This window comes from Schistocerca serialis, chromosome 5 (assembly GCF_023864345.2).
Source record: "Schistocerca serialis cubense isolate TAMUIC-IGC-003099 chromosome 5, iqSchSeri2.2, whole genome shotgun sequence".
NCBI lineage: Eukaryota > Metazoa > Arthropoda > Insecta > Orthoptera > Acrididae > Schistocerca > Schistocerca serialis.
Window position 1 is genome coordinate 473,336,308 of NC_064642.1, and position 13,817 is coordinate 473,350,124.

General features: G+C 46.1%; 1 non-coding gene across 1 annotated transcript; it reads left to right on the forward strand.

The window, feature by feature from the left end:
* The first annotated feature begins 2,041 nt into the window (after positions 1–2,041).
* Positions 2,042–2,116, forward strand: Trnas-cga (transfer RNA serine (anticodon CGA)). The gene has a single exon. It is a non-coding gene; the product is annotated as a tRNA-Ser (tRNA).
* The last annotated feature ends 11,701 nt before the right edge of the window (positions 2,117–13,817 follow it).

Consider the following 13,817-nt stretch of genomic DNA (forward strand, 5'->3'; position numbering starts at 1 on the left):
ACAGCAGTGATCCCTCTCCTTTCCTTTCTTCACCTTCAATTTACATGTAAGGTATAACAGCTGCGGATTCAGCGTACGCGACTATTCGCCTGGCATTCAGGCGAGCTTGGATATGGCTATTAAGCGGATTACCACGCCAGTTTAGACGAATTCGGACTGGTTCCCAATTACACAGCAGTGGTACATAGGTTATGTGCTAGCAGCCACTTTCCGAATTTAATACCATTTACTGTGTCATTACCTACGTTTCAAAACCCTTCAGGCTTGCCATAAGATACACATGTTAGAGGCGCATTTATTCTCTGGCCATGTGTAGCTAGACGCTAGCGTCGCAGAGATTGCGAGCCGGCCGCGGTGGCCGAGCGGTTATAGGCGCTTCAGTCCGGGACCGCGCTGCTGCTACGGTCGCAGGTTCGAATTCTGCCTCGGGTATGGATGTGTGTGATGTCCTTAGGTTAGTTAGGTTTAAGTAGTTCTAAGTTTAGTGGACTGATGACCTCGGATGTGAAGGCCCATAGTGCTTGGAGCCATTTGAATTTTCTTAACCCATGTTTCAACCAATGTAAATGGGTCTTCTTCAAAAGTTTTATTATGTTTTACATACTGATCATGATGTGCCGCCAACAGGCTCAAGCACATCATTATCAGCTTGTAAAACATAATAAGACTTCTGAAGAAGGCCGGTTTAATGGGTTGAAACCTAGGTCAAGAGCTTATGATTACTACCTTCCGCAACTGGTGGTTGTTTTTATTCCATATATTACATTTGCACAGTTGCTGCTGCAACCATGCTTTACATTCTATTTTGTACGTATTTGAAAAGTATACTTGTTATTGTAACTGGCAACAGTGTCACCTCGAAGAAATCGGTTCCTTCTGTTTTCCTACTGACATTCGTTGCGTATTTCTTATTGGCTGTGCATGTCACCTTGTTTAACCCTCTGACTGATGTTAACGTTAGTCACAGCTAGAATAAAGTAATGACAATGGGTAATTAGTGAAGAAGAGCAGTTTCGCAGTTCACAGATTGTACTTTATTCACGCAGTACGGTAGTGAAGACGTGTTGGGCAGATGCAGCTCACAGAGCTATTACGGAAGTTTGACATGTTTGTTTTAGTATGAATGGCCATACACTTTACTGGGCAAATTAACGGGTGCTGTTTATAACCAATTTCGCAGTGGCGAACTACCTGCACTAATGGAGAACGTTACCACGACACGACGACAACGAATCTAGTGTACAGTTGAGAAGTGTAGAGAGTGAAGAGCTGGCACTGGAGTTGCCACTAAAAAACCCGCAAAGAAACAATTATTTTATTTTGAGGCCTGTACTGCACAAAAAACAAAACTGCGGAAGTTTGTTAGCGGAGGCTTAGCAAGAAATACGTCAGAATTAATCACGTGCCGTACAGGCACTTACGTGCGTTACTCCAGCTGGCCTCTGTCACAAAGACCAGGCGAGCACACTTCGCAATTTCAGTCATTAACCTGGCCGTACATTGAAAATAATATCCATTAAACATGGAATGAGTATAAAATAAACAATATAAACAGACAACTACAGCATGTACATTCCAAGACAGCCAGAAGATCTCTGAATAAATATTTACGAAAATCTAATAATATTAATTTAAAAAAATATTAACATGTAAGAACCATAGAGTAGGTAGAATTTTCACTCTACAGCGGAGTGTGCGCTGACATGAAACTTCCTGGCAGATTAAAACTGTGTGCCGGACCGAGACTCGAACTCGGGACCTTTGCCTTTCGCGGGCAAGCGCTCTACCGACTGAGCTACCCAAGCACGACTCACGCCCCGTCCTCACAGCTCCACTTCTGCCAGTACCTCGTCTCCTACCTTCCAAACTTTACAGAAGCTCTCCTGCGAACCATGCAGAACTAGCACTCCTGAAAGAAAGGAGTGGTAGTTCTTTCAGGAGTGCTAGTTCTGCATGGTTCGCAGGAGAGCTTCTGTAATGTTTGGAAGGTAGGAGACGAGGTACTGGCGGTATTAAGGCTGTGAGGACGGGGCGTGAGTCGTGCTTGGATAGCTCAGTCGGTAGAGCGCTTGCCCGCGAAAGGCAAAGGTCCCGAGTTCGAGTCTCGGTCCGGCACACAGTTTTAATCTGCCAGGAAGTTTCATAGAGTAGGTGGTACTTAATACCAATCCGAAAAAATAATTAAAGTGACCACAACCTAGGGTGCATGCTGACGGAAAAAAATTTTCAAGAGCAAGAGATTGGTGAAAGATGATGTCCATTCAGATTTCGCGCCAGTCGCGTAAGCGTGGTACTAGTGGCGCCACTAAGAGGATGCAAATCTTGTTTGCTTTAAATACACGCTGCAACGCTCGTGCGCGTTAGTTACCTTTGAGATTCGGCTCGGTGAGCTGATGTTAGTCAAGAATGCCTTCAAGGCGACAAAGACGCCATTAGCAACACATCACTGATTTTGAACGATGTCGTGTCATATAGGCTAAGAGAAGCTGGATATGCCTTCTGTGATACTGCAAAAGACGTGGTAAGAATGTAGCCAATGTACAAGATTGCTGGCAGCGCTGGTCACGAGGTTGTGCGGTCGCAAGAAGCCCGGACTACGGACGGCTACATGGCAGTATCGAGAGGGAAGAGTATCGTTTTAGGCGAATGGCTCTGGCACATCGTACTGCATTCGCATCAGCAATTTGAGCAGCAGTTGACACCACAGTGACACAACGAACGGTTACAAAGCGGTTACTTAAAGGACAGCTCCGAGCCAGGCGCCCTGTGCATTCCGTTCACCCTAAACCACTGCCATTTGCGATTTCAATAGTGTCAGGCGAGAGTTTACTGGACGGCAAGGTGGAGGACTGTTGCGTTTTCTGATGTAAGCTGGTTCTGCCTCAGTGCCAGTGATGGCTGTGTGTTACTAAGGAGGCCAACTGAGGACCCGCAACCAACGTGCCCGCGTGCTGGACACACTGGACGTACACCTGGCTGCAATTTCTTAAAGCAGCAGGAGCCCTCGCGTAGGTAGCCCCACGACCTTGACTGCAAATTTGTGCGTTATCTGGTGATTCGACCTGTTGTGCTTTCATTCACGAACAGGATTCAAGGGGGTGTTGTCCAACAGGATAACGCTCGCCCACATACCGATGTCATACCCAACTTGCTCTAGAGATGTCGACATGTAGCCTTGGCCTGCTCCACCATCAGATCTGTCTCCAATCGAGCACATGTGGGACATCATCGGACGTTAACTCCAACGTTATCCACACATAGCATTAACTGTCCCTGTATTGACCGACGAAGTGCAACAGGCAAGCAACTCCATGCCACAGACAGACATCCAGCATCTGCACAAAACAATGCAGGCACGTTTGGGAGGGATCTTGTAATGTTAATCACTTCAAAAAGTTAACTAGATAAATGTATTCCTGAAATTTCATTACTTTACTATAATTATTTTTTGGTGTTGCGATCTGTTTTCCGTCAGTGTACAGACGCATATTATATCGAACAGTTCTTAAACCCAATGACAGTAACTTATAAACTTTCAAGATTCTGGGGAGAGTGTGGGGCTATGTTATTATAATAGGAAACAGAAACAAAGCCAGACCGCACTGCCACGACAATAAAAAGGAAAATGAAGCTGAATAAATTAAACAAAGTTTTTTAGAGTTGCGTCTTGTCACAACCTGTCACACCAGCTACTCCGCTGTCATACACAGGCAAATAGAAGCGAGTGTTCTAAAGGGCTTCTCGTCAGATTAATTTCTCCGGCGCTCCGCTCGCGGTTCCGCGAACGAATCGGAAAACTGCCAGCTCCTCGGGCGCAGTTGGCCTCGATCTCTCTCTAGCCCGACCCTTCTGACCATAAACACAGCCGGGACGGATTATTTATTCAAAATAGTCTCCCCGTGAATCGGACACAGCTGAAATCGTTTTAAAAGTGTCTTGAAATAGTCGGTGTAATCCTTTTTTGGAGTTGCATTTAGTCTTCGTCTTCTTCTTTTGCTTGCGCCTTTGTCCCCCAGGTTTTGGCAAGGGGTGGCCGGATGCATTTCCTGCAGCCATCCCGTACCCCCCCCCCCCCCCCCCCCCCCCCAGACGGAATCAGTGTACCCCAGCTGTCTGCGTCTAGTGTAAACCATGAAACTCCCACGGACGGAATCAGTGTACCCCAGATGTCTGCGTATAGTGTAAACCATGAAATAGTGCGAACGTGTTTCAATCCCTGCGAGTCGTGTAACAGAGGCGGGACGTGAGTACCAGCCCAGTATTCACCTAGTGGGATGTGGAAAACCGCCTAAAAACCACATCTAGGCTAGCCGGCATGCTGGGCGGATCCGATCCGGGGACGGAGCGCCTACTCGAGTCCAGGAAGCAACGCATTAGCGCTCTCAGCTAACTTGGTGGCCTGGAATTGCATTTAGTACTGCAACATAATTTTCTTGGGTATCGAGTAAGGTGGGTGATCCACGACTGTGGCCCATTTGCTGTCCAAAAACTCATGTACAAATTTCGCGTCGTGAGCTAGGGTGTCGCCACGCAGTAACAACCAGGAACCTGCCTCTCGGTATTTGGCTCGAATTCGACGAATTCCCGCTCACAAACGCTGGAGGACTCAAAGAATATGTTTTCTCACTGTTCCATTTTCCGACGAGTGCCAGACACGTACTGTTGCATTCGCGGCCTCGGCGCCTGCTGCATCTCTTGACTTTCTGCACAGCTCTTTTTGAAACTTAAAGGGTCGTAACGCCGTAACTCGCCACGAAGTAGGATTGCATTTTGGAATTTCACATAGGCAGTCCTAACGGAACTGGGACACACTGTGTAGCGTCCGCCAACGGTGCTAGTCCGGACAGCAAGTAGCACCGCAGCAGCTCGGCGTGTGGCGGCGTACACTGGTCACAATGAGCGAGGCTGGGCACAGAGGGATCATTAGTCGGGCCGGGCAGGCGCGGCAAGTTGCGCGCTCTAGCGGGATGCTCTAACACTCGCTCTTACGTTACGACGTCAAAGATGCAGCAGAGGGAAGGCCAGTATCGATAATGAGCCGACACATGAGTCAACGCCATCTAATCAAAAGTATCTGGACACTTATATGTCGTAACGAACTTACCGCCAGATGTCACGAGAAGCGGACCTGGCAGTTAAGGAAGGTGGGGAGGTTTTGTGTTGTCAGTAGTCAAGCAGTATCAGCAGAACAGGTCGGTCTGGAGAACTCAGTGGCTTCCAACGTCGACTAATCATTGGATCTCATCTGGCTCACAAACCCACCAGCAATATTTCAGCCCTCCTAAAGATACCCAAGGCGACTGCTGATGATGTGATTAGGAAGTGGAAACGCGAAGGAACGACAACAGCTAAACCAAGAACAGGCAGACATCTTGTACTGACGCGAGGGACCGTCGAACATAGCGGATGTTGGTTGTAAAAAACTGCTCCAGTGCTACCAGTAGTCCAGCTTGCATGATGAGTATACATACAGGAGTCTAAAAGTATCCTGACACCCCCAAAAACATACGTTATCCATATTAGGTGCATTGTGCTGCCACTTACTGCCAGCTACTCCATATAAGCGACCTCAGTACTCATTAGACAACGTGAGAGAGCAGAATGGGGCGCTCCGCGGAACTCGCGGATTTCGAAAGTGGTCAGGTGGTCGGGTGTCACTTATGTCATACTTCTGAACGCGAGATTTCCACACTCCTAAACATCCCTAGGTCCACTGTTTCCGATATGATAGTGAAGTGGAAACGTGGAGGGACACGTACAGCACAAAAGCGTGCAGTCCGACCTCGTCTGTTGACTGACAGAGACCGCCGACAATTGAAGGAGGTCGTAATGTGTAATAGGCAGACATCTATCCAGATCATCACACAGGAATTCCAAACTGCATCAGGATCCACTCAGTTAGGCGGGAGGTGAGAAAACTTGGATTTCATGGTCGAGCGCCTGCTAATAAGCCACACATTACGCCGGTAAATGCCAAGCGACGCCTCGCTTGGTGTAAGGAGCGTAAACATTGGACGATTGAACAGTGGGAAAACGTTGTGTGCAATGATGAACCACGGTACACAATGTGGAGATCCGGTGGCAGAGTGTGGGTATGGTGAATGGGTGAGCATCATCTTCCAGCGTGTGTAGTGCCAACAGTAAAATTCGGAGGCGGTGGTGTTATGATATGTCGTGGTTTCCAAGGAGGGGGCTTGCACCCCTTGTTGTTTTCCGTTGCACTATCACAGCACAGGCCTACATTGATGTTTTAAGCACCTTCTTGCTTCTCACTATTGAGGAGCAATTCGGGGATGGCGACTGCGTCTTTCTATACCATCGAGCACCTGTTCGTAATGGACGGCCTGTGGCGGAATGGTTACTCCACAGTAACAACCCTGTAATGACCTGAATCCTACAGGCCACCTTTTGGATGTTTTGGAACGCCTACTTCGTGCCAGGCCGCACCGACCGACATCGATACCTCTCCTCAGCGCAGCACTCCGTGAGGAATGGGCTGACATTCCTCAAGAAACCTTCCAGCACCTGACTGAACGTATGCCTGCGAGAGAGGAAGCTGTCATCAAGGCTAAGAGTGGGCCAACACCATATTGAATTCCAGCACTACCGATGGATGGCGCCACGAACTTTTAAGTCATTTTCAGTGACGTGTCCTGATAGTTTTGATCACATAGTTTATGTTCTCTTCATACCACCTAAGCGTATAAATTTTTCTATATGTTATTATAACTTCTATTGTCCATGTTATTACCACTTATTTCTTTTTTTCTTCCTGATTTCCTCTGAGGAAAGTGTTGGTTACCTTTCTAAGATACGTAATGATCTGACGATCGTCCAGACGGAAACCGGTCTGCCGGCCGGAGTGGCCGAGCGGTTCTAGGCGCTACAGTCTGGCACCGCGCGACCGCTACGGTCGCAGGTTCGAATCCTGCCTTGGGCATGGATGTGTGTGATGTCATTAGGTTAGTTAGGTTTAAGTAGTTCTGAGTTCTAGGGGACTGATGACCTCAGAAGTTAAGTCCCATAGTGCTCAGAGCCATTTGAACCATCAAAATCAAATATTATACAAAAATGTATCTAGATTGATTATTTCTCATAAAGTTGAGTACAGATCGCCGTGTTCCCAATAACTTTTTCAAAAATCACCTGAACTATTATTGGCAGACGCTTTTGAAAGTTCTCGTGTACCGATCTCCCATACAAGACACGGAGAAGCTGCATGGTGGCGTTGTGGAAGGCTTCGGAACCATACACATTGCTCGAGGGATACGTCAGAACATATGAGGTTTCAACGCGACGGAGGTCTGCTACATACATCAGTGTTGATGGAGAGCATTTTGAGTGTTTGTTGCATGAAAGAATTTCTTGTGGTATGTTTCGCTCCTGTGAACTTTTCATGATTAATGCGTATTGAGGAATTGTAAAAAATAAGTTTTGGCGTGGGAATACACCATTTGCAGACATGGTACAAATAACAAATTTTCATTTTCTATGGTTGAGAAATGTACCGCAAAAATGTTAGGCAGTACTATTTTCTATGTTTTCCTCAAGCCAAGACATTGCATCCCATGTCACATACGAGCGTTCCACCTGCTAATCGTTGATAAATTTTCATGCCCGATAACTTGTTAAAATGACGAATATACAGAGCTCTATTTACGATTAGTTTCTTTTCGTTTCAGCGATCGTCTCATTTGCAAATCCTAATTATTTTAAAACCTTGACCTTTTCTGGTGAAAGTGCAGCCTTGCTTCGGATTAACCGCAAGAGGCCTCTTGCTGTAATCAACACACTTTTCGCGTAAATACTAGGATTTACTCTTAATAAGGCGCCGCAAATTGCAGCGTCTGGTTGCTCAATTTTTTTTCCAGAAATGTGAGTTTCAGTGAGGATGAGCGCTTTTTATCATGTTGTTCTTGGTCTATGTTTAGCGCCCTCTCTCTCTCTCTCTCTCTCTCTCTCTCTCTCTCTCTCACTCACACACACACACACACACACACACACACACACACACACACACACACAAAGAGAGAGAGAGAGAGAGAGAGAGAGAGAGAGAGAGGTGGGGGGTGGAAGGGGGGCGATCTTGGTGTGTAACTGGCAATAAGAATCCACGTTGACACAAAGGATCTTGCTTCTTACCTGCAAATGTTTCATCTTCATCATCACGTCTTGTTTTGGTTAACCGTTACTCTGCAGCTACAAAAAACATTCGTGCTTCCTGCGCAAAGGGAGCTAATTTTGCGAAAATGTCACAGATGCAGTAGTTTAGTGACCAAGAATCTCGCGTTTTGTACGAAAAAAATTTACTGTACTTTTATTATGAAGGTGGTAAGACTGGTGATTACAGACGAGAGAAATTTTGTGACAAGATGCAAGTAACACGGTCACATCACTTACAAACTACTGGTTACAAATCAGACAGAATACGATTTATACAGGAGACATAGTAAATGGGTATTGATCCCAGCTGGAAAGGCTCTGTAGCGCACAGTGGCACACTGCACTGGTAAAAGGTGTGTATGTGTCTGAACTGTATCTTACCAGTGCACGTAACTGTAATGCATCTGCGAAGAATCTAGCATCATGTATGTGTCGATGACGCACGGGAGGGGTAATGAGTGGTATCGAGAGAGGACGTTAAATTCATTCCATATTTCTAAATTTCCAGATGGCTTTCGACACCGTTCCTCACAAGTGATTACTATTAAAATCGCCTGCCTATGGAGAACGGCGTCAGTTGTGCAACTCGATTCGTGGGTTCCTGTCAGAAAGGTCACAGATCATATTAACTGACGGACACTCACTGAGTAAAACCCAACACTTCCACAAGGAAGCGTTATAGGCCTTCTGCTGTTCCTGATCTACATAAACCACACAGGAGACAATCTGAGCAGCCCTCTTAGATTTTCTGCAGATGATGATGTCGTTTACCGTACTGTGAAGTGTTCAGATGATCAAAACCAATTGTAAACGCTAAGTCACACAGATTTAAAGTCTGCAAACTCAGTTAAGCCATTTAGGAATTAAAATAACGAATAACTTAAACTGGAACGTTTGCATTCACAATGTTGCCGGAAAAGCAAATTAAAGACTGCGATTTACTGGCAGAACGCTTAGAAAGTGCAACAGGTCTACTAAACAGATTGCTTACACCACGCTCGTCCACCCTCTTCTAGAGTATTTCTATGCGGTGTGGGATCCGCATCAGATGGGACTGACGGAGGATATCGAGAAGGTTCAAAGGAGGGCTGCTCGTTTTATATTATAGCAAAATAGAGGAGGATGTGCCACGGATATAAAACGTGAAATGGTGTGGCAATCATTAAAACAATGGTGTTTGTCGTTGCAGCAGCATCTTCTCGTGAAGTTTCAATCACCGACTTTCTTGTCCGACTGCAAAAATATTTTGTTCGCGTCCGCCTATATAGGGAGAAATCATCATCACAATAAAATACGAGAAATCAGAGCTCACACACAAAGATTTAAGTGCTCGTTTTCCCCCGCGCGCCGTTCGGATTTGGAACGGTAGAGAAATTGCTTGAAAATGGTTCGATGAAACCTCTGCCAACCACTTATTAATTGCAGCGTAATCATGCAGACGTAGATGTGCGAAAGTTAGATTGACATCCGGCTACATCTTCTGGGTGATATACTTTTTTATCAGGCAGTGTGTATTGAGAATATCAAGAACCAGTAAGGTGTCCTTGAGGCATACACATCAATGTCATTCCCATTTCTGTTGAATATCCGACGTTCAGTATATCATATTACGCTCTGTTATTCGAAAAGTCATCGAGCAATCGCCTATCTATGAAGTCACTTCATATGATGGATCTCGGTAAGTAACAGAGATAGCGGTTATCGCTAAAACACTCGATTTTCGGTTATATCGGTTTTCTCCATCTCCAGTTTAACCTGAGTGCTACAACCGCTCAAAATAACCGGTCTCTGAAACAATCAAATTTCGGTTTTTTTATTCGTATTACCTCCTCTAATAAACACAGAAATCGAATAAAGATTTTAAAAATTGGACTCCCTCTGTTTCAAGACAGAAAATACGTATTAAATCGCCTAATAAAAGAAAACTTAGTTCGTCCATCGTTCGCTGCTCTTCTCGAAAACCGATAAGTGGCTCAATGCTATAAAAATATCACCAGCGTTCTCCTATTGATTATAAGTTTTTGAAACTCTGCTCAAAAATCACGTTGTAACAGGGGATCATTGCACTATTTGGGCATCACGAATAGTCAGCGCTGAAGGGAGAAAGCTGTGATTGAAGAATATTTTTGTGTTAATTCGTCTGTTTTCAAGGGCTACCACCAAATAAAGGCATATTATATAGACACAAGCACCAGATAAGCTTCTTTCTATTTCGATAGTGAACTATGAATTAACTGTTAATACTTAAATTTTCTCTTCGTGTTATGTCGCAAGTCTGTTATGGCTCCTCCCGTTTTTAAATTTTTAAAGCAAATGCAGCACTGTGCTTCACTGATACCGCACTTCGTAAAATGCTTCCAGATTTGGGATGGTGTAATACAAGTAATGTCCGACAACGACACTGAGAAACTACCGTTTAGATCAGAGATGGGGCAAGTCTTCCGCACGTCATGTACGCGCGTACCATCTAATAGGCCACACCACAAGGTAACAGGTACATTATCATCTCATCAACGCTGTACCAATTCCTTTGCTACGTGTTTGTTGCTCGTTTCTGTCGGGACTGTTTTGTTATAGAGCAGTACTGTACTCGTTTTTAAAAAAAGTATTTAAAAACCAAAAATTTTAGCACTACTCCTATAGCTATTTGATGTTTCGGTTTTTTACTCATTATTAGTAAAAAATAAAAGGAAACACCTGTTATAACCGAGGCCAAACAAACACCGAAAAATTCCGGTTATGCAGAACTAATATACCGCTGTCGGTCGGTTTTTCCCGTACCCAGTAATTGATCGACGATGTGGTACAGTGTCGAACCCCTTTGAGCTCCAGTAACGGCGTTGGAAGACTCGGACATATCCTGAAGACAAGATTGGTTCACCGCGCAATCTCACACCGGGGCCCCGTCGCTACGAGGCGGAACGCGTTTTAAACGCGGCGGTCCGCATCGAGACGCTAAATATAGGCGCCAGGCCTGAACGGACAACGGCCGGCGTCGGATCAATAGCGAGGCACGCGCCGCCGACAGGTCCCCACTGGACAGCGCAACGTGGACTTGCCGGGGCCGGGAGCGGGGGCGGCGGCGGAGGCGGGGGCGGCACACCTGGACCACGCCTCCTCGTCGCTGTGCTCTGTCGACCGCCACCGGTCGCTTCTCTGTTGCCGCGACAAAAGGAACTGGTCGTTTGCACCCTGTTTGGAGATGGGGACGGTGCCAGGTTAGCGTGCAATCGATACTGCTCTCGGGCCAATTGGATTATTTATGCGGCCCTAGTCGCGTGACAGCCTGCCACCAGCGAGTGAAGCTCAATACGGCTCGACGTTCGGTTTGTGAAGGGAAACGAAATGGTTTGCCAGCAAAACATATCTCGAGCGTAAATATGACAAGGGAGTCAACAAATGTCGCCCTTTGATACAGGAGTGGAAAATTGGTCTGCGTGAGAAAGGGTTTTCATTGAGAATTGTAGTTGCACGTGTAGACAGAAAACGAATGCCTCCATAGCAATTCCGGGCATGAACATATAAACTCTCTTCCTCCAAAACTCTGTAGCTTTAATTACCTTGTCACTGCACAAAAATAGGTCTTCCGCTGCGCAAAAACAAACTCCATTCGTGGGAAAATGTTCAATCGGCTGTGTTTCTCCACATTCACACTGCTCCTCTTCAGAGTAGACCACGCAACCATGTTTACTTGTATTTTGCCACTCCTTAATCTATTCAGTGGTGCCTACATGTGATTTCTTCTTTGGGATGCAGGTTTGTATTTTGCAGAGATTCCGACCGAAAAAAGATAGGCGACGTGTCTCGGCCTTCTAGAGGTACTGTCCGTTGGATAAAGCTCTTCCTTGACTGAAGACGAGTTGGAAATGTTTCGTGGTTACACATTAAGTGCCGTAAGTCTGTTTACTGCTTTTTCCTCTCTGTTTCACTGGTTGCTTTGCGTCTGACATTGGTGGTGCTATACCCGCAGGTGGGTAAATTTTGTAGATAGGTGTAGGCCTCAGGCATCACGTGACAGTCCTTGCAGTCTCATTTAAAAGCGACGCCTTCTTGTTTGGAGTGACTAGAAGCCTCCCATACTTGTGTCGCATCTTCTCCGGCTGCAAAATACAGATCGAAGAACTCCCGATGTTGAACCAGTCAGTTTACGTATAATATTGCTTCTTGCATATATATTTCCTTTTGGATCAGTGCAGTGCACAGTCTAGGGTGACTCCCAAGTATTTTGGTTTGGTGCAGCATCATAGTCTAACCCCATCTGCACTCTATTTCCAGTACGCAGGTGGAATGCGCATACTTCGGTTTTTTCTGGATTATGTAGCAGATGATTTTCTTCATCGTAATTCCCCACGGTATGCAAAACCTATGCCAGTTTTCTTTCAACCTCTTCAAATGTTCTTCCTTGAACAGTGGTGGCAATGTCGTCTGCTTATACGGATCCCTATATTTCTGGGTGGTCATTTGTGTGCATATTAACTCCGCGAATGACTGCTGCAGAGAGCCGGGCATACTCTGGAAACTTTAACTAGCATCAACGGCTAATCCTTCTACCGCCGGGAAATATCATAGAAAAAACTATTAGGATGACCTACAAGGACATATGAGTAAAGGCACACACGAATTCGCGTGGCAAACAACAGAGAATCGTTTGTAGGAACTTAGCTTACGTTCTTGCGTCGTTGTAGAAAATATGTGACACGCTGACCAGACCAATGAGACGATGCAGCCTTCAGTAGCGAATCTCAGTTTTGTCTTGGCAGCAGTGGCCACGGTAGTCGTGTCTGACGACCAACAGGGGAGATGGGCCGAACCGCTGTCAGTATCGAGGGACGCTTGGAAGGTAGGAAAGAAGATTAGAATGCAATGTCCTGTCGACAGCGAGGTCATTGGATTCGGAGCACAAGCTCGAACTGGGGAAGGATAGAGTAGGAAACAGATCGGCCGTTTTCAGAGGAAACATCCCTGCATTTTCCTTAACCGATTTAAGTAAATCACAGAAAACCTAAATCGGGATGAACCGCCGTCCTCCAGAATGCGAGATGCTTGGAACCATCATCACGCAGTACAGACGACGGAGCTATTATCTTTCACGTGAAATCGCTATTAGTTATCTAGGCGCTTCAGTCCGGAACCACGCGGCTGATACGGTCGCAGGTTCGAATCCTGCCTCGGGCATGGATGTGTGTGATGTCCTTAGGTTAGTAAGGTTTAAGTAGTTCTAAGTCTAGGGGACTGATGACCCCAGACGTGCTTAGAGCCATTTGAAGCATTTTTGCTATTAGTTACCGTTGAGAGCAGAATGCCTACTCGACAGTATGCTGACAGACTTCTCAATCCAGTAATTGTCCATCAGGACATGAACGTTGAACATGGAATGTCCAGCAGGACAAGACAGCAGGCACCGCCAGAAAGACAGCAAAATTTTGATAGTACCTCGCAGGCTGCGACCTACTGTGTGTGATGCTCTGGCTTCTCGGATTTTTCTCTGTCTAAATGATATGGATTGCGGCGCGCTCGGTGGCTAGTGTCCCCCTTGACATGCGGGGCCCGGCGCTCTGCAGGAGATAATCTGCACGAGGCATCGCAGGGGACCTGTTGGTGTGCGGTGTACTGCTGTGCCGCATTGGTGTTATTATTGCGGCGCCGGTGGCTGT